At 44.2% G+C, this 18,244-nt stretch overlaps 1 protein-coding gene across 2 annotated transcripts in view; it reads left to right on the top strand.

Annotated features, from left to right (window-relative positions):
* Positions 1-17,127: 17,127 nt before the first annotated feature.
* Positions 17,128-18,244, top strand: part of HTR1E (5-hydroxytryptamine receptor 1E) — a 49,097-nt gene continuing 47,980 nt past the window's right edge. Inside the window, exons 1-2 of one of the 2 annotated variants that reach the window (XM_067560690.1) lie at positions 17,128-17,403; positions 17,752-17,941. The gene's annotated coding sequence lies outside the window, so the exon portion shown is untranslated. The remainder of the gene's footprint in view (positions 17,404-17,751; positions 17,942-18,244) is intronic. The other variant, XM_067560691.1, reaches the window with a different exon arrangement.

Here is an 18,244-nt window from a genome sequence, read left to right as displayed (position 1 = left end):
GTTGCAGTTGTTTCATTTTCTTGGATCTGCTAACAATGGCAACCTTGTGCATTTCTTTTCATTCTGTAGACACCTTGGCCTTGGCCCAGCCCTCTAGAAATGCTGCGGAAAGGCTTTCGCAGAGTAGAAAGAGGAAAAAAAAATCAAGAGACAACATGTTTGGTGAGCTTATGAACGCCTCTGTGGCCACAGAGACTGAGCACAGAGCGTGGTGGCTGACCTTGTCCCAGAATATGGACATGGACAGGGAGAGTCGCAAAGAAACACAGGAGCATGATTGCAGTACCATGCAGGTGATGCTGCGAATCTTGCGCGACCAGGAAGACATGCTCCTGCAGCTTTTGCAGCTTCAGAAGGAGTGGAGGCCAAACAGAGTCCTGCTGCAGTCCCTCCATAATGCTCCTCCGCCTATGGATTTGCTGCCCTGGTTCTCCCCCACCCCCAAGAGATTTCAGAGGAGAATGGCCAGGCTACAGTATGTGATGCACTCCACCCGGTAGAGGCGAGCAAAAGGCAGTGGTGGCCCCGCTGACAGCTGGCCTGCAAGAAACCACGCTGCCCCTTGAGACTGTGAATGAACACCCCAACCCCCCCCGTTCATAAATAAAAGTTTGCATCATTTCAACATGTTTCTTTATTAAATCATATCTTGTTTTGGAGGGATTTGGAGGGTATGATATCGATGGTGGGGGGAATGTTGAACAAAGGCAAATAGTAGACCAGAACAGAAATCAGTCCTGCATCTCATTGCAGAACCTGGTTTTCAATGCTTCCCTAATGCAAAGCACTCTGCGGTTAGCTCTCAGTGTATTGCTGGCATCGGGCTGCTCATAATTGGTGGCCAGGCTTTTTGCCTCCATAGCCCAACCCTGGGGGAACCTCTCCCCCTTCAGTTCACATACATTATGAAGAACACAGCAAGCAGATATCACTGATGATAGGTTCTTTTCACTCATGTCCAGCCAAATGAGCAGATTCCTCCATCTGGCCTTTAAACGCCAAACACACATTCAACAACCATTCTGCAAGTGCTTAACCTGTTATTAAAACACTCCTTGTTGCTGTCAAGGTCCCCGGTGTAAAGCTTCATTAGTCAAGTCAGCAAGGGGTAAGCAGGATTCCCCAGGATCACTATTGGCATTTCCACACCCCCGAAGTGAATTTTTTGGTCAGGGAAGAAAGTGCCCACCCGCATGTTAGAGAACAGCCCCAAATTCTGAAATATGCGCATTTCATGCTCCTTCCCAGATCACCCCACAGTGAAACAACCCCTGTGATCCATAAGACCCTGCCGGATCATGGAAAAGTACCCCTTGCGGTTTATGTACTCGGTTGCTAGGTGGGCAGGCGCTAAGATAGGGATGTGTGTCCCATCAATGGCCCCCCCGCAATTTGGGAACCTCATCACGGCAAACCCGTCCACTATGTCCTGCACATTTCCCAAAGTCAATAGCCTTCATAGCAGATGTCTATTGATGTCCCTGCACACTTGAATCATGGCAGCGCCCACTGTAGATTTACCAACTCTGAATTGATTCCCAATCAAGCAGTAACAGTCAGGGGTTGCCAGCTTCCACAGAGCAATGGCAACTCTCTTCTCCACCATCAGAGCTTGTCTCAAGTGAGTATTCACGCGCTACAGGGACAGGGATAGCTTCGAGCAAAGTTCAAGGAAAGTGGCCTTTCGCATACGAAAGTTTTGCAGCCACTGGTCATCATCCCACAACTGCATAACGATGCGGTCCCACCAGTCTGTGCTTGTTTCCCGGGACCAGAACCGATGCTCCACAGACTGCAGATGATGCATTAGGGCCTGCAGCAATTGGGAATTGTTCTGTTTGATGGTTTATAACAGGGTAGCCTCGGTGGCATCGTAATTGCCTGTGCTTCGACTTCTTGCTCTACTTGGAAAATATTCCATGATAAGCTGCAATGTATTTGTGACACTCACAATAATAGTGCAGAGTTGAGCTGACTCCATTTCTCTGCAGCAATGGTGAGTACGTGGCATAAACAAACGGCGTGAAAATCGTTTTCCTGTTTGTTTGGAGGAAGAAGGGAGGGGGAAGGAGCGTTGCATCATGGAACGATGAAAATGATGTGAACAGCCACCGTGGCTAGTTTCACTGTGGGATAGCAACCCACAGTGCACTGCGGGATAGCAACCCACAGTGCACTGCTTTGAATGTTGACACAAGCATAGTGAGTGTGGACGTATGAGCCCTGTGCAAAGACCGTGGTGTGTACACGCTCCAGCGACTTCTAAAAATCGGTGGGTGAAAGTTGACTTTAAGTAAGTTGACTTCACTTTGCAGTGTAGACATACCCTTAAAGTGTGGAACCCAAAACTGTACACAGTACTCCAGCTGAAACCTCACCAGTGATGAGTAGAGCGGAAGAATTATCTCCTATGTCTTACATATGATACTCCTGTTAATACACTCCAGAATTATATTAGCCTTTTTTACACCTGCATCACATTGTTGACTCATTTTCAATTTATGATCTATGATAACCTTCTGATCCTTTTCAGCAGTACTATCACCTAGTCAGTTATACCCTATTTTGTAGTTGTGCAACTGATTTTTCCTTCCTAAGTACAGTACTTTGCACTTACTGTCATAGAATTTCACTTGTTGATTTCAGACCAATTCTCCAATTTATCAAGATCATTTTAAATTCTAATCCTGTCCTCCACAGTGCTTACCATATTGGTGTCATCTGAAAATGTAATAAACATTGTAAAGGTATATAGATTTCACACTTTCAGCATATTCACTACTCCATTATACAGGTTATTAATTAAAATATTAAATAGTACTGGACCCAGGACAGACCCTTGCAGGATTCTATTAGATACATCCTCCCAGCTTGAACCAAGTGAACCACTGATAAGTACTTTGAGAGTGGGTTTCAATCAGTTATGCACCCACCTCCTAGTAATTTCAGATAGACTACATTTCCCTAGTTTGCTTATGAGAACATCATGTGGGACTGCCAAAAGCCTACAAAAGTCCATATTTATTACATGTACTGCTTCTCCCATCCTCTTGACCAGTAAGAAAGAAATTAGGTTGGTTTGCCATGCTTTGTTCTTGACAAAGTCATGTTGACTATTACTTATCACCCTATTATCTTCTAGGTGTTTAGAAATTGATGGTTTGATAATATGTTCCTGCATTTTTCCAGGAATTGAAGTTAGGCTGACCGGTCTATAATTCTTCATGTCCTTTTTGTTCTTCTTTTTAAAGACAGGTACTATATTTACTCTACTCCAGCTCTCTGAGGCCTTACATATTCTCCATGAATTCTCAAAAGCTATGTCTACACTGACATGCATACTTAATCACTTGACCATGTACATGCTAGTGCATGTTCCCTATACCATGCTGAGTGTCCATATATACTGTGCTGGAAATGAGTATAATGCTGTGTACGTGACTACACTGTGTTCACACTGCTTCTGTTGTGATGCGATTTTAGAGCTACCATTTTGGGAGCAATATTCCAGGTTCTGTGTATCACAGGGAGACATTTTAGGAACCGCTATGCTGTGTGTTGTTACCACTGTCCTGTGCCTTCTCACATTTGCTGACTGCAGTTCCTGCTCACCTCTTCCTCCTGCCAAACTGGGTGGAAGCAACTGGATGATGATCAGTTCTGCTCCTGCTCTTTATTGTGGGACAAATGTTTTTGAAGTGAAGTAGGTGATCAACAAGATGCAGGATAGAATTGGGGCAGAACTTTCTGACATGCTGAAGACAGCTAACCTTGAGGGTCAATGACAATCCATTTAGGTCCCATGGAACAGGTTTGGTGGATGCCAGTATTGCCATGCTACGCCCATGGGTGGATCTTTGCTCCTGGTATTGGAGAACCAGCATGGTGTGGTGGGATCACATCATTTTGGAAACCTGGGATGACCTGTAGGATGATATCATTCAGAACTTCATGGATCAGCTGTGTGAGGTGCTTGCACTAAACCTCCGGCACCAGAACACCCAATGCAGGAAAGCCATAATGGTGCAAAGCAGATGGCTATTGCCTTGTGGAAGCTGGAAACACCAGATAGCTATAGGTCAATTGCAAACTACTTTGGGGGTTGGAAAGCCCGCTGTTGGGATCATGGTTATGCAGGTTTGTGAGGCAACTAACGCTGTAATGTACCCCACGGCTATTTGCCATACACAAAGTTCCAGAAATAATAGCTGGATTTGAGAGCATGGGGTTTTTGAACACTTCAGGGGCCATTGATGGTACCTACATCCCAATACTTTGCCCACCAAAAGGGATGAATGAGTATGTGAGTGCTAAAGGTTACTATTCACTCTTTCTACAAGGCTTAGTGGACCACAGAGATAGATTCATGAATACCAATGTGGGAAACACTGGAAGGATCCATGGTGCCAGGGTGCTGAGGAGATCAGGATTGTACGTTAAGGGGGAAGAAGGAACTTTCTTCCCCAGAAATGATATGGTTCTCTAAGGATGTCTGTGCCAACTGTTACTTGGAGCATACCTGCTCCTAACATGGCTACCTAACATACCCTAACATCAATTACCCTGAAAAAAGGGATTCAATAACAGACTCAGTGGTGCAGAGCAGAAGTGGAGTGCACATTTGATAGTGGAGTGAACTCTCGTTGGCACTGCTTATTCACCCATCTATATGTCAGTGTGACCAATGCTGTTCACATGATCATCACCTGCTGCATAATCCAGAACATTTGTGAGGGTCAAGGGGAGTGCTTCTATCCCAAGTGAGCACAGGACAACTCTGGTTTACACACTCTGTACAGGCAGCTGGAGGAAGGGGGGAGCCAGGACCCCGGGTGCCAGCCTGGGGAGGGGGGTCACCGGCTGGGCCCTCCATGATGAGCAGGAAGCACAGGAGGCTCTGAGCGGGAGAGGTGGGCGCCGCACGGTGGGTAAGTGAGAGGGGGGATGTCTGGCAAGGCTCCGCTGCTGCCATGAGCACCAGAAAGTCCCCAGGGCTCAGGAAGAAGAATGTGGTCTGCCCCCCCTTTCCCAGGGCAGCTGGGGGACTGCGCTGTCTGGTGGGAGCCAGGGACCCCTCCTGCCCTGCACAGGGGGTGCATGAGACCTGGGGGGCGGCACAAATGTAAGTATTGGCCCCCAAGCACCAGAGACCCATGGTACGCCACTGGCTTCTGGGTTTTATATGTGGAGTAGAGAGGTTATGGCACAACCATAACCATGAACACATGTACAGTTGCTAGTGTAACCGTAACCAAAAGATCATAGCTAATTGTTCCACTAATGTTGTGTTGTGAAAAAAGCTGATGTGTAAACACAACTTAGCCATGTCAGTAGTAATCAGAGCTATCAAGAGTGTCGGACTATTCACAAGGATGCCATCTTCCCATCAAGTACCATCTTGTTGCCAAGTTTCAAAGTTCAGGTGCTTTTGCTATAGCACCATTAAAAAACCCCACATTTTTCCCCATTGTAATTCTTTTTTTCCCCAATGTCCCGTATCTCAAAAAGGTTAATTTGCTCATCCTTTAAAATCAGAGACCTCCACAAAGAAAATGTCAGTCCAAAAGTTAGTGTTTCTGAAAGGCAGGGGCATGTGAACACTGGATATTATACTGGAATCTTACACATGTTGTTGCAGCTTTAACTACAGTAAGCATGACCATTACCTACTGCTCTGAATACAAGGAAGGATGCTGTTTTGTTATTTGGCTTGTGGCGCAGTGAGTGCTGGACAGTAAATTATTGAATACTGAGAGTTCACTATTTCTAGATCATTCTAGGTCACTCTTTTACTTTAGATAACAGAAAACTTCTCCTAACACAGAAAACTGAACTGAATCCTGGGATTGGTCTGAGTAAGGAGATGTGACTACACAGAAACATAAGAACTGCCATACTGAGCGAGATCTGAGGTCTGTCTAGTTCAGTATTCTGTATCTGACGTAGATGACACCAAATGCTTCAGGGGAAGTTGCAAGAAACCCTTAAGCAGGCATTTGAGTTAATATCCTACAGTTGAAGAATAAGATTCTAAATAAGAGAGTAAGCCTGTGGGGTCACATAGTATATGTACCTTATGCATACATATAGTATATACATGATCATATGCACATGCATATTATATTGAAAACTCTACATTTTTTTTGCACATTATTTCTTTATCCCTTCTTCATGTAGTGTCATCTTGCAGAATTTTGGTTTGAGTTGCTAGCTCAACATTACTCTCATTCACTGGGAAATTGTAAAGGGATTCAGTTTTGTTGCTAAGTTACCAATTTATTTGATATGCATTAAAATTCCATCAGAATCTAGTAATCTTTAATAGCTAATGACTACAGCAATCAGTTACATGGAGACTCCCATAGTTTAACATAATGATCTTTGAACTCTAGTACGTTACTCTTTTAACACATATTAAGAAATTAATAGAAGCCAACAAGAAAAAGAAGTCAAGAAATTGGTACTTGGGTGAGAAATATTAGGGTTTTTAGTGAAAGGTTATGCCTATATTACTATTTTATTTGTTTCTGGCCATACCCACAATGTGCTAGGCACTGAAGTAAACTGTTTGGTAGAAATGAGCCAGTTGTCACAGTGTTGTTTAAGTGTAACATCACATTTAACAATAGTGTGACACCCTTGTTCATAGAGTCAAAGGATTGAATGGATATGGAGAATATGGAAACCCCTGGAAGTGGTCCCTCCTATTTGGGGTTTAGGCACAATGACTTGGTGGGGAAGAAGCAGCAACCATGACACAAAAGAAGAGAATGGGATTGGAAAGGAACAATAAAAAGAAAAGAGAAGTGTGTTGTGTGTGTGCATGTGCACAAGCCTGCAGGTGTAAACTAGAGCCATTGTCTCCTTGCTGAATTTTACCAGCTGAGAATGACCTGGCTCTAAATCAGAGGTTGTAGCCTGAAGCTCTGGAACCCCGGTGAGCAAGATTAGCATAAACCCAAGCAAAGAAGACATCACATTTTCCATTCCCCTCATGTCTGATATGGATCTCCCATGAAGGAGACCTCCAAGCAATCTATGAATGAATGAATGCCTGAATTCAAGCAAATTTATCTTACAAGGAGATTCCTCTTCATAATGAGAAATACTTTCCTGTGCATCTAAAAGAAGGTTACTCAGCTTCACCAAGCTGTTCACCAACCAAGTACAAATTCACCCTGCCAAAGACTGAGTGGGCACAAAAAACAAACCACATCAGGATTGGGGAACATTGCTAGAGCTATTAGGAATGGTTTGCCAACACTGCCCATCTAGCGTCTGCCCCCCATTATTTTAGTATCTGACTGCTGCACAATAATGTCTTCATTCTCACAACAACCATCTGAAGTAGGGAAGTATTATTATCCCCATTTTAGAGATAGAGAACTGAGGCACATAGACAGAACAACTTGCTCAACATCACCCAGGAAATCTGTGGCAGAGCAAGAGAATCAAACTCAGGTCTCCCATGTCCTATTCAACCACTGCTTCATTCTTCCTCTATATACATGTGATGAGAATGAATGTCTGATTTCAGTAACTATGATTGTCTTTACAGCACCTTTCCTAACTACTGGAATTCATTTAATTTTTAAAACTAAGAAAGGATAATTACAAGACTTAATTGTTTTATGATGCTCTCTTGACAGTCACTTCACCATGCCTGTGAGAAACTCTTAACCATAGAGCTCTGAGTGACTGATATTTGTTCCTTTCACTATCCATTGTCTGGGTAGAAAGCCTTCCTTGAATACTTTATTTGTTTAATATTGCTTTTTCACAATCAGGTAAATTCTAAGTTACATTATGATTATATTTTTATTGTTATCCACTTTGAGAAGCTATTACACAAGTAAATGATGGATGAATCCACATACCATCCTCTAAAGTAGTTAGAATGAACTGGGTGGAAATCATTTATTCTGTCTGCAACTGAAATATGACTTGGGAGGGATGGTAGGCTGCAGTAATCACTACTTGGGATGGACGGTATTATAGTTATATGACAAGCTGTCTCACTCACCCTAATGAGTATCTAAATAAATATTACTTTTTAAATCAGATGATTATTTGTATTTAGGAAGTGCCTAAAGGCTTCAGTTGAGAATGACGCCCCACTGCGAAAGTACATGGTAAGAAATACTCCTAATCCCCAAAAGTTTACCATCTAGACAGAAAGTACTGCAAAAAGTACTGAAAATTAACTTCACAAGCAATGTTGCTAATGATACAAAGAATGATAAAGAATATTTGTCCAGTTCAATTAAAACAAATTGCACAATGTGATTTGCTTCTCTGCTCCCACTTTGTGTCACAGGAAGGAAAGCCACCTGAGTTGGATGCTTTTTTATCTGTGAGCTGTTTATTTAAAGAGATGTTTATTTAAAGAGGATCATTTCCAGCAGATTGAGAGAAGTTATTATTCCTCTCTATTCAGCACTGGTGAGGCCACATCTGAAGTATTGTGTCCGGTTTTGGGACTACAGAAAGAATGTAGACAAATTGGAGATAATACAGCAGAGGGCAATGAAAATTATTAGGGGGATAGAGCACATGAGTTATGAGGAGAGGCTGAGGAAACTGGACTTATTTAGTCTGCAGAAGAGAAGAGTGAGGAAGAATTTGATAGCAGCTTTCAACTACCTGAAGGGGGTGTTCCAAAGAGGATGGAGCCAGGCTGTTCTCAGTGGTGGCAGATGACAGAACAAGGAGCAATGGTCTCAAGTTTCAGTGAGGGAGTTCTAGGTTGGATATTAGGAAAAACTTTTTCACTAGGATAGGAAAGTGGTGAAGCACTGGAATGGGTTACCTAAGGAGGTGGTGGAATCTCCATCCTTAGAGGTTTTTAAGGTGCATCTTGACAAAGCCCTGGCTGGGATGATTTAGTTGGGGTTGGTCATGCTTTGAGCAGGGGGTTGGATTAGATGACTTCCTGAGGTCCCTTCCAACCTTAATCTTCTATGATTCTATGCTCAATGAAAGAAAGGAACCAGTTCTCAGGCTGGGTCTTGGAGCTCAGACTGTAGGGGTGCCACGGTCTCAGGGCTAGTGCCGGCTGAGGCATTGGCTGGTGCAGAACTCGGGGCTGGCAAGCAAAGAGTCCCATCAGAGTCGCCAAATTGTTGGAAAAAGATTCCAAGTGTGGTTCGTTACCTTGCACCGATAAGAGACCCACACAGGATTTCAGGCTGGACAGTCTCCAAAAGAGTTTATTCTGCAGAAGGTCAATTCCCAAGCCTACAAGTGGACAGTGGAAAAAGACCCCGAACAAAGGATTACAGACAGTTTTATACCTTATTGCTACTTAAACATTCATGACAAGACCATACATATCCCCCTTACAAGGGCACAAACCTATTTTCTCTATAACTATTGGTCTATATTATTATTCATAAGATACTTTTACAGATGTTTTGCAGTTAACTACAACTTATCTATCAAGGTTGCAGAGCTTGCTGAATTCAGCCGAGTCTTATCTCCTTCTGCATTCCTAAGAACTTTTCATGATCTGTGCACAGAGTGAAATGGCCTTGCCTTATAAACAAAGAAGCTGTAAAAATGGAGTAACTATAGTCAAGCAGACAATTATTTTCCTTCACTAGCTACACCTCTAACCCGTCCGTAGGCTCTGGTGCACTCTTCAGGTCTTACACCTTCACCTCTCATGGTGGAATCCCACAATTCTCCCATTCTCAGACTGCACCCTAGGCTGCAGTACCCTGTGTATCTAAATCATTCTTACCCTGCAGGTCTGACTGGGTTCAATAACTGCCATTCTTCCCCTTGAGAGTATGCGGCAGGTACATTACAGTGACCTAAAGCAGTCTTCTAAAAACAAAAGTATTATTTACTTAACCATAGTAAGAAAGCACAGCATTACAAAAAAAAAAAAAAAAGACTTTTAAAACAAGGTCTCCCATCAAAGGATGGCTGGCCTCTTTATATAAAGGAAATCCAACCACCCTGTACTAGAACAGGTGTTTCCAGTTTGGCCAGATAAGAGGGCAGGGCAGCATCTGGGGCTATAGAAAACTAGACTGTCAATAAGGAAGCTAAGGAGAGGCTGCTAGAGTTCCCTGGGAGGAGGCGGTGGTGGGAACCTGCTGGGGGAAAAGGACTTCCAGGGGGAAAGTCCTGAGAAGTAATGCTCACTGAAAAGGACAAGGAAGAATCCCCCAGTAGGCCCTGAAGCAGGAAGGTCTGAGAAAAGCAAAAAGGGGAACATTCTCTAGGAGCTATAGCCCAGGGTAGGCTGAGGGACTGTTAGGTGCTTTGCCTATGTTTGGAAAATAAACCTGTGTCTGGAAAGAGACTGGGTGTGGCAGTGGGTCCTTCATGTGCTGGGGGCAAACCAGCCCCATACATCTACCCAAATCTGTTTTACCTACATTCTAACCATCTTCCAGATGGGGACCCCCTGTAGTCCTCCCACAGCAGGCTCTGGGGTTTCCTTAGCCCAAAAACCTGTGTAACTGATTGTGTGTCTCTTTCAACCCTCCTGTATCTTTTTACCAGCTCCCCCCATGGACCAAGTCACATCTGGGGAAACAGGTCTGGCAGGCCCAGCAGTGGGCTGAGCCCGGGCATCAAAAAGTGAATAGTTCTAGCATTCTCACTCAGGTTGTTTGCTGAGTCTATCAGGATCCCCCACTGCTCCCACTTCCTGGGTGCATTTCTTAGGAATCCTGCTCCTGAATTAACTCAACACAGGCATATGGTAAGCACCATGGTATTCCTATATCATTACAGGCCATTCCAAACCCATCATAATGGGATCTGCTTCCTTTCTGCCTCTGTCCCGGATCCCAGAGACTAGAACTTCAAAAGGTACATCTACACTTGGAGCTGGTGTAATTTCCAGCTTGAGCAGACATACTCACGGTAGCTCCGATCGTGCTAACGCTCTAAAAACAGCATTGTAGCCATGGCGGTACAAGCAGCAGGACAGTCTAGCCACCCCAAGTATGTTCCCATCTGAAATCCAAGGTACTTATTTGGAAGGTTAGCCCCTGTGACACTCCCCTCTGCAATCTGGACTAGTGTACAACTATGTCACCCCAATCCCTCACTTCTGGAGCCCGTCTTGCACTTGCTTCACCATGTGAACCCCCACTCCTGAGTCAGCGCGTGCACAGCCTCCTGCAAGCAAGCAGCCCATAACTTAGCTGCAGGAGGGTTAGCTGCTAGCTAATCGGGAGGCAATAAATTGGGGTCCTCTTGGTATTTAGCCATCCTAGCCATGAGAGCAGCCTGCTTCAGTTTCCCCATTTGCCATTCTTTGCACGTTCAAAGGCTTTTCCCAAAAACCTATGCATAATATATCTTACCACAAGGTTTAACATGAAAATCCCAATTTTCATCACAAAGTTCAGCATCAATACCAAATGTGTTATTATAGATGGGCACTTACAAGTATCTTTATCATACCATGCCCTTTGTTCAGGCAGTCTGGTTGAGGTTGGTTGGTTTAGTATCCCTTGTCATTCAATAGCCTTATGGACTTTCTCCTGTGGTTAGTCCCTGGCTTTTCTTTCCATCTAGTGTTTCCCCCTGCCTGGACCCCTTGGGATTTTGGTGCTTCAGGGTCTGGTGAAATAAGGGTTTGGGGGAGGGTGGGATCCTGCACAACAGCTGGCCCTTTGTGGATTTGTCCCCAAACCCAAGGACTGTACATGTGCAGAAAATTCTTCTCCTTCCTTGGGGTCACCTGTGATCCCCACTTCCAGCACTGAATCCTTCCCCATCCCCTTTTCCAAGAGGGTTATGATGTATTCCTTCTGGTTTGAGAGTGTCTGCACTCTGGTTAGGTATTATTATTTCCAGTGCTGTCTGTTCCCAGTTGTCCTCAGTGTTTTACCAGCCTGGGGGAAGCCTCCCTGCCAGTAGGGTCAATTGCATGCTCACAGACACCTTCTTCTTCAGTGGAAACTGGATCCTCCTGTCTTAAAGAGGCAGAGTTAATTTCCACCAGCACATCAGGGTGAGTGTCCTGAAAACCTGGGACAGGAGTCTGGGCACTCTCTGTCACCTCCTCTTTTATGCCTGAGGGGTCAATCGTGTGACTTCTCCCTTCCAGAAAGTCATCCACACAGCTCCCTCTCAAAACTTGAGCCATCGGCTGTCTGTGTGCAGAGATCCTGAACCAGCCACTCTGTTCTGGGCATTCTCTCCCAAGTGATCAGTGAGGAGGCATTCCTATGCTCCCAACCATCCTCCCCTAGCTTCCTTCTCTGGACCCCCCTCTGAGACACACTACCCCATGCACTCTAGAGTGGGGTCTCTCATCTCTTGTTCCGACCGCTGCAACGTGCTGGCAACTCACAACCTGGATAGCTTTTTCTCTGGCAGGCAATTCACTCTCCCTTCTCCCCAAGGAGACACTGCCTCCAGCTGCGGTGTGGGAACTGGTCTCAACCGCCCCTCCCCCCCCACCTGGAAGCATGTCACTTCCACCTGCTACAGAGGAGTCCAGGATACTTTCTACCATTCCTCCAGCAGTTGCTGGGATTTTATCTTTTCCCTTCACCCATTTCTTTAACAAATCACACAATTTATAAGCATATTTGGAATGAGTCATGCCTGTATCACTCTTAAGATTTCTAAATTTCATTCTATACACTTCAGGAGTAATCTGAAACCTTTGCAAGACAGCCCTATTAAATGCAGCACACCTTAAAGCCTCCTCAACTGGCAATTCCTTAAACACAGACAAAGCTTTACCAGACAATTTCGCAATGAGAGTGAGGACTTGCTGTTCCACAGAATCTTGTGCACCTCACAGAGCTTTTCAAAAATAGTGAAGTACTCCTCAATGCAGTCTGTCTCGTTTTAAGCAGGACACAGCTTATCAAAGCTGGACGTATTAGGAGTGGAGGGAGGCACTGGGGATGTAGCAATACCTGGAATTCTCCCATGTTTGTCCATCATGTCCAGGTGATATCTTCTCTCCTGCTCCTTGTCCTCCAAGACTCGCTGGTGGCTCTCTCCTCAGCTTCTTTGGCTCTCTCTGTGGCTTCTCTGGCTGCAGTAAAAGTTGTTTCTTGCTGCTTTAACTCTAAGGCACGTCTGTGGACAGCTTCCTAAATTTCTCTGACTGCAGCTTCTTCTTACCGCTTTAACTCTAAGGCATATCTGTATACAGCTTCCTCAGTTTCACTGGCCTTGGCTGCTTCTTTAAGCTTCATTTCTGCCTGCCACTTTTGAAACTCCCGGGCCCTCTCTTTCTCCTGGTCTTCCAGCCTTGCAATTTCCAGTTTTGCAGCTGCCTCATGGGTTGGCATATTTATGTTTCCCTGTGCTTATTTCCCTCATCCAAAATAAACAAACAGAAAATAACAAAATTGTGATCTCCTCCTGACTGTTCTTAGCCACTGTACTTAAGGCTCACTTAAAATCACAAACCAGTGCTCAAAGTGTGAAAAAGATAACAAGAGTAACAAGTATTCTCACTGAACCAATGTGATGTTCCCCTCTGCAATCTGGACTGCTGTACAGCTGTATCACCCCAATCCCTCACTCCTGGAGCCCATCTTGCACTTGCTCCACCGTGTGAAACCTGCCCCCCCTCCCCCCCCGGGGTCAGCCCATGCACAGCCTCCTACAAGCAAGCGGCTCTTTATTTAGTGAGTGAGTGCTTCTGGCCAGGAACTCATGGGATTATGCAATAGAACGACCCCAGCAAACAACCCCACTGCCAGAGGCAACTCTAGGAATTTCCATCTTGCAATGTTCAATGCTGCCCACTGAATCTTGCAAGCTCATATTAGTTTGTCAATTTATCAAAGAGATTGATATGCATCAGCCTTATCGCTTTAAATGAAGTCTCTACACATACCCAAACCACATGCACTGCTTTAGATAAAACAAACAAATAAGTTTATTAAATACAGAAAGATTTTAAGTGATTATAAGCCAGAGGAATATAAATCATATTTGATCAGGATGAAATAAAAGCAAATCGCATTCTAAACTAAACTTAATACTTTTGGTAATCTTGCAAAGTTAGATAATGCTCACCACAGGCTGGCTGACTCTTTCAGCCAGGCCCTCCCCCTGTGGACTGTTCTTCAGTTGCTTGATGTTGTCTGTAGGTGGAATGGGAGAGTGAGAGAGAGCTAACTGCCAAAATCTCCCCCCTTTTCAACATGTCCCTCCCTTTCAGGGTCAGGTAACAAACAGTATCCTTGCATGGTTTTCTCCACATCCTGAGACACTGTGCTTCTTTGTGGATTTGCCTGTTCCCATCTGTGCTGGTCCTTTGTTCCTGAAATGCTGAGCTGGGTTGTTCTATACAAGCCTTAGTGGGGCATGGACTACCTCTCTGCTTTTGGAGGGTTTTACTTAGATCTGCCTGAAGCCAGGAGACACCTATTTGGGAATATTATATAGCAGAGCTTCATAATTATACATATGGCATTGCAACAAACATACCACTATAACAATAATGATCAGTTTGTCATGAGCATTCCAAAAACACCTTACATGACATACTTTGCATTAAACAATACACAGTTACACTATATGGGTGAACATGAATTATACATGATCACACCATAAGGATGTACATGGGGTGCAGTGTGTCACAACCTCTTCTGCCACTGTGGCTACACTTCTACTATTAGCACGTTAGCTCAGTCAGTGCTAGTATGCATATGCCTACCTGAGCTGGAAATTACAGCTCTCAGCTCCAATACAGATGTACCCGTAGAGCATCCAGGCTTGCTCACTGTTAGCCCTCTGGGAGGTGTCTGACACCCTAGCAGGAGTACCTAGTGTCCAGCATAGATCAGGATTGTCCTCGTTTTCACCACCGCCGGGCTGTCTTAAACTAACATGGAGCTTACAAAGGGAAGGGGCAATGAAGATTACAAGCACTAAATGGCATTCTCAAAACAAAACAGAGCTCAGAGTTTGACCCAGACATACCTCCAATCTGTGATTATCACAGATGTCTCTGTGGTACAACTTCTCCCACCTCTTTGATGCTTACTGGCCATATTTGGCTATTATTTGAACTGGTTTCATCCCATCCATCACTCACACTGGAAAGAGGGATATGGTCCCATATCTTCTGTTTGAAATAATCATGATGTTCCCAAACATTATTATGTATATAAACGGCAGAACATCTATCTGTAACACTCTTTCAGCTTTTCCCCTGACTTTACTTGGCAGTATACCATAGAGATTTGTTTATATTTCAGACAATATGGCTGTGAAATAGAACAAGTAGAACCCTAGGCTGTTTATCAAAGGACAAATTCTGCTCATTGCTACATAAATGTTGCTGACATTGACTTCAAGAGGAGCTGCACATGACTACCCATGACTATAGTCCTAAAGCGTTATTATGAAACACTTTGACAATATTTTAATCCTTTATATCCATCAAAACATGATAATTTTACACCACAAATTCAGATACATCAACTTGAAACAGGTTCTGTATTGGAACAATAGAAAAATCATGGGGTAAGCCAAAATGTCTAGACACATAAAAGTAATAGGGAATTGATCAAGCTACAAACACAATGAAGAAAAATAAAATAAAATAAAATAGCCCCAAATCATTCTTTTAGAAAACTGAACAGGCACCAGAAATATGCTGAGTAAAACAAAGCAAGCATTACTCATCAGTTCAATTTGAAAGTAAAGGGGCATTAATATTCCAGGTAGAGTGTTTATTCTTATCAAAGATGAATACGAAGTTATTTCTTATAAAAAGTTTTATTTTGATAGCTAAGTACAGCTATTTTACCTAATGTTTTTATTACTTTGATCTTTCATACCTTTTTAAAAAAATATAGTAGATGCTAGTCCAGGAAGGATTCTAACAAAGTTTTTTTAGATGCTTTAGCCTGGTCTACACACTGACTCTAGAAATCCTATTTAGCCTGTGCTAGCAGAACACATTTTTTTAAAAAACTTTGGGTCATATTCTCAAGTCAAATGCAACTTCCACTGACTTCACTTTACCAGAGCTCAATTCAGCTTCCGACTCCTGTCTCTGCTCATTTCCCTTCACTCAAGCAACTCTCCAACTGAACTGTTGTTTTTGCCAGTGACATCATTTTGTGCCTAGATAAACTGTGATTTCTTGATTATTCTGGAGGATTAGGTGTAGCTGCGTAGATACCAAGTTTAGATGGTAAAACTGAGAAGCGTGCACCAAAAATCAACAGGATACAAGTGCCAAAATCAGAGTTTCCAAGATGTGTTGGAGTCCAGTTTTCTGTTTGTTTTGTTCAATAGTAAAAGCAAAACTTGGCTCATTTTGATGGCACAATTTACAATTTCCTGGTTTATGGCTAAAATTTGGCAGGATCTGGCACAATCCAGATGCCAGATCTGAGTTCTTGTGGTACTGCTGTGCCCGGGGGTCCAAGTTTTTCAGATGCACCAGGAATGGCTAGAGACATGGTCTGTAAATTAGGCAAGTGAATGTGGGGGGTGGAGGTCATAAACTAGCAGGATCCAGATAACGGATCTGGGATTTTGCAGCACGGTTGCATTTGTGTCCAGATCACGTCTCTGGAATAAGAGTGGCTAAACTTGTTCCCTGTTTAAGCAGTGGACTGGGGGAGGTTGGAGCCCCAAAGTGGTCAGGATCCAGCTGCCACAGTCATGCCTTTATCTTCCCCTAATCCTCCCTCACTTCCTGCACCGCTCAAAGACTCAAGAGGGCTAGCTTTGCATTCCCTAACCTGGGCAGCTCAGCTCTGTGGATGCATCAACCGGAGCTGGTCCTGCTGCTCTCCTCCCACCCAGCCACCGTATTGACTGGGAAGCGATGCCCCGTAGCGTCCGCGGGGGGAATGGCAGCAGCTGGGACAGGCTTCCCTGGCAGCTGGAGAGAAGCCAGACCAGCAGCTCCCCCCGCTTCACTGGAGTTCGCTGCCTCCTCTCTTCTCCTCTCCTCTCTCGCACTCACATACCTGCACTGCCTCTCTCTTTACTCCTCCTGCTTCTTTTTGCATCCACCCATCCCCTCTGTCCCCCCCCCCCCCACCCTTTGGCAGCTGGCTCCCTTGTCAGACCGAAACCAGTATCAGATTACACTGTATTTCCTGGACCCATCGCTACCTCCCAAAGTGGACGTAAAAGGCTTCCAACCTAACTCGCTGGAGGAGGCTCTGTCCGCGGCTGGGCTGTGAAGGGGCTGGACCAGCTGCTGGGGCTGCCTGCACTACTCCCTCCTAGGGCTGTGAAAGGATTAGGACGCCCTTGGAGGTTCTACTTGGAGGGATCCGGCTTTGGGAGACTTGAGCCGAAATCAGAAAAGATCAAACCAGGGGGGAAAGGAGACGGCGTGTCACTCTCACAGCAAAGCAGACACTAGGTGTTGTGATGAAAGCAGCTCAGCTCAGGACAGCGGTAGCCTTGAAGAGCCTGGGGTTTTCGAAGGTGAGTAACATGCGGCTCCTGGGTGTGTGTGACATCAGACAGGTTACTGTAAAAATGTATCTCGGATCGTGGCTTAAATAGTTGCTACAGCCCTGTATAATCAGGCAGTGTTAATGTTATGTGCTGTTGTCTAACAGCTGGGGAGCCTTCAGCATTCAGTTAAGACATTTCACTTGCTGTAAAGTCCCTTTTGTTCCTAGGCTTATGCTTTGATTTGGGAGGCAGGATTAGTGGAATTATTGTGGCATTTAAAACTAAACCCAGAAACTGCTACTGAACGTGTGAAAGCTTTTCACTGGCAGGGAGGTAGGTTCCATCTAATAGGTTTTGCCTTTTCCACCTCTCCAGTCTGTGGTCCTATGAGATGGGAGGAGTGAGAAGATTGCATTTAGTGAATGCTGAATTTGTAACACCAGTAACCAAAAAGAGTCCGATAACACAAAGTTAAGGATAACACTGATGTCCTCAACTGAATCACCCAGCAGTGAAGCAATGGAATGGAATATCATTTTTACCTTGCAATAACACGCAGGGACACGTGAGTTAAGGATGGCATGTCAGCCTCATGTAATTATAGTTGAACAGAGCCACTATAATCTTGCTTCGTTTTGTGAGAATTTTAACAAGATTGTTGAATATAAGGTTGTTAGAAGTTGTGAAAATAATGTGCTGGACCTGTATTTACAAAGAACATTGAATAACTATATCTGAGTAATAAACTCATAAATGTATTTCTCATACTATACTCATACTATAGATTTATCTACTATAGATTTATACATAGGGTTTCAGAGACAACATAGAGCATTCCTGGATTTGGAATGGGCACAAAACTCGACTA

This window comes from Emydura macquarii, unplaced genomic scaffold (assembly GCF_026122565.2).
Source record: "Emydura macquarii macquarii isolate MOO-44397 ecotype Brisbane River unplaced genomic scaffold, CSIRO-AGI_Emac_v2 contig_2297, whole genome shotgun sequence".
NCBI lineage: Eukaryota > Metazoa > Chordata > Testudines > Chelidae > Emydura > Emydura macquarii.
This window is presented reverse-complemented; position numbering and strand designations above follow the sequence as displayed.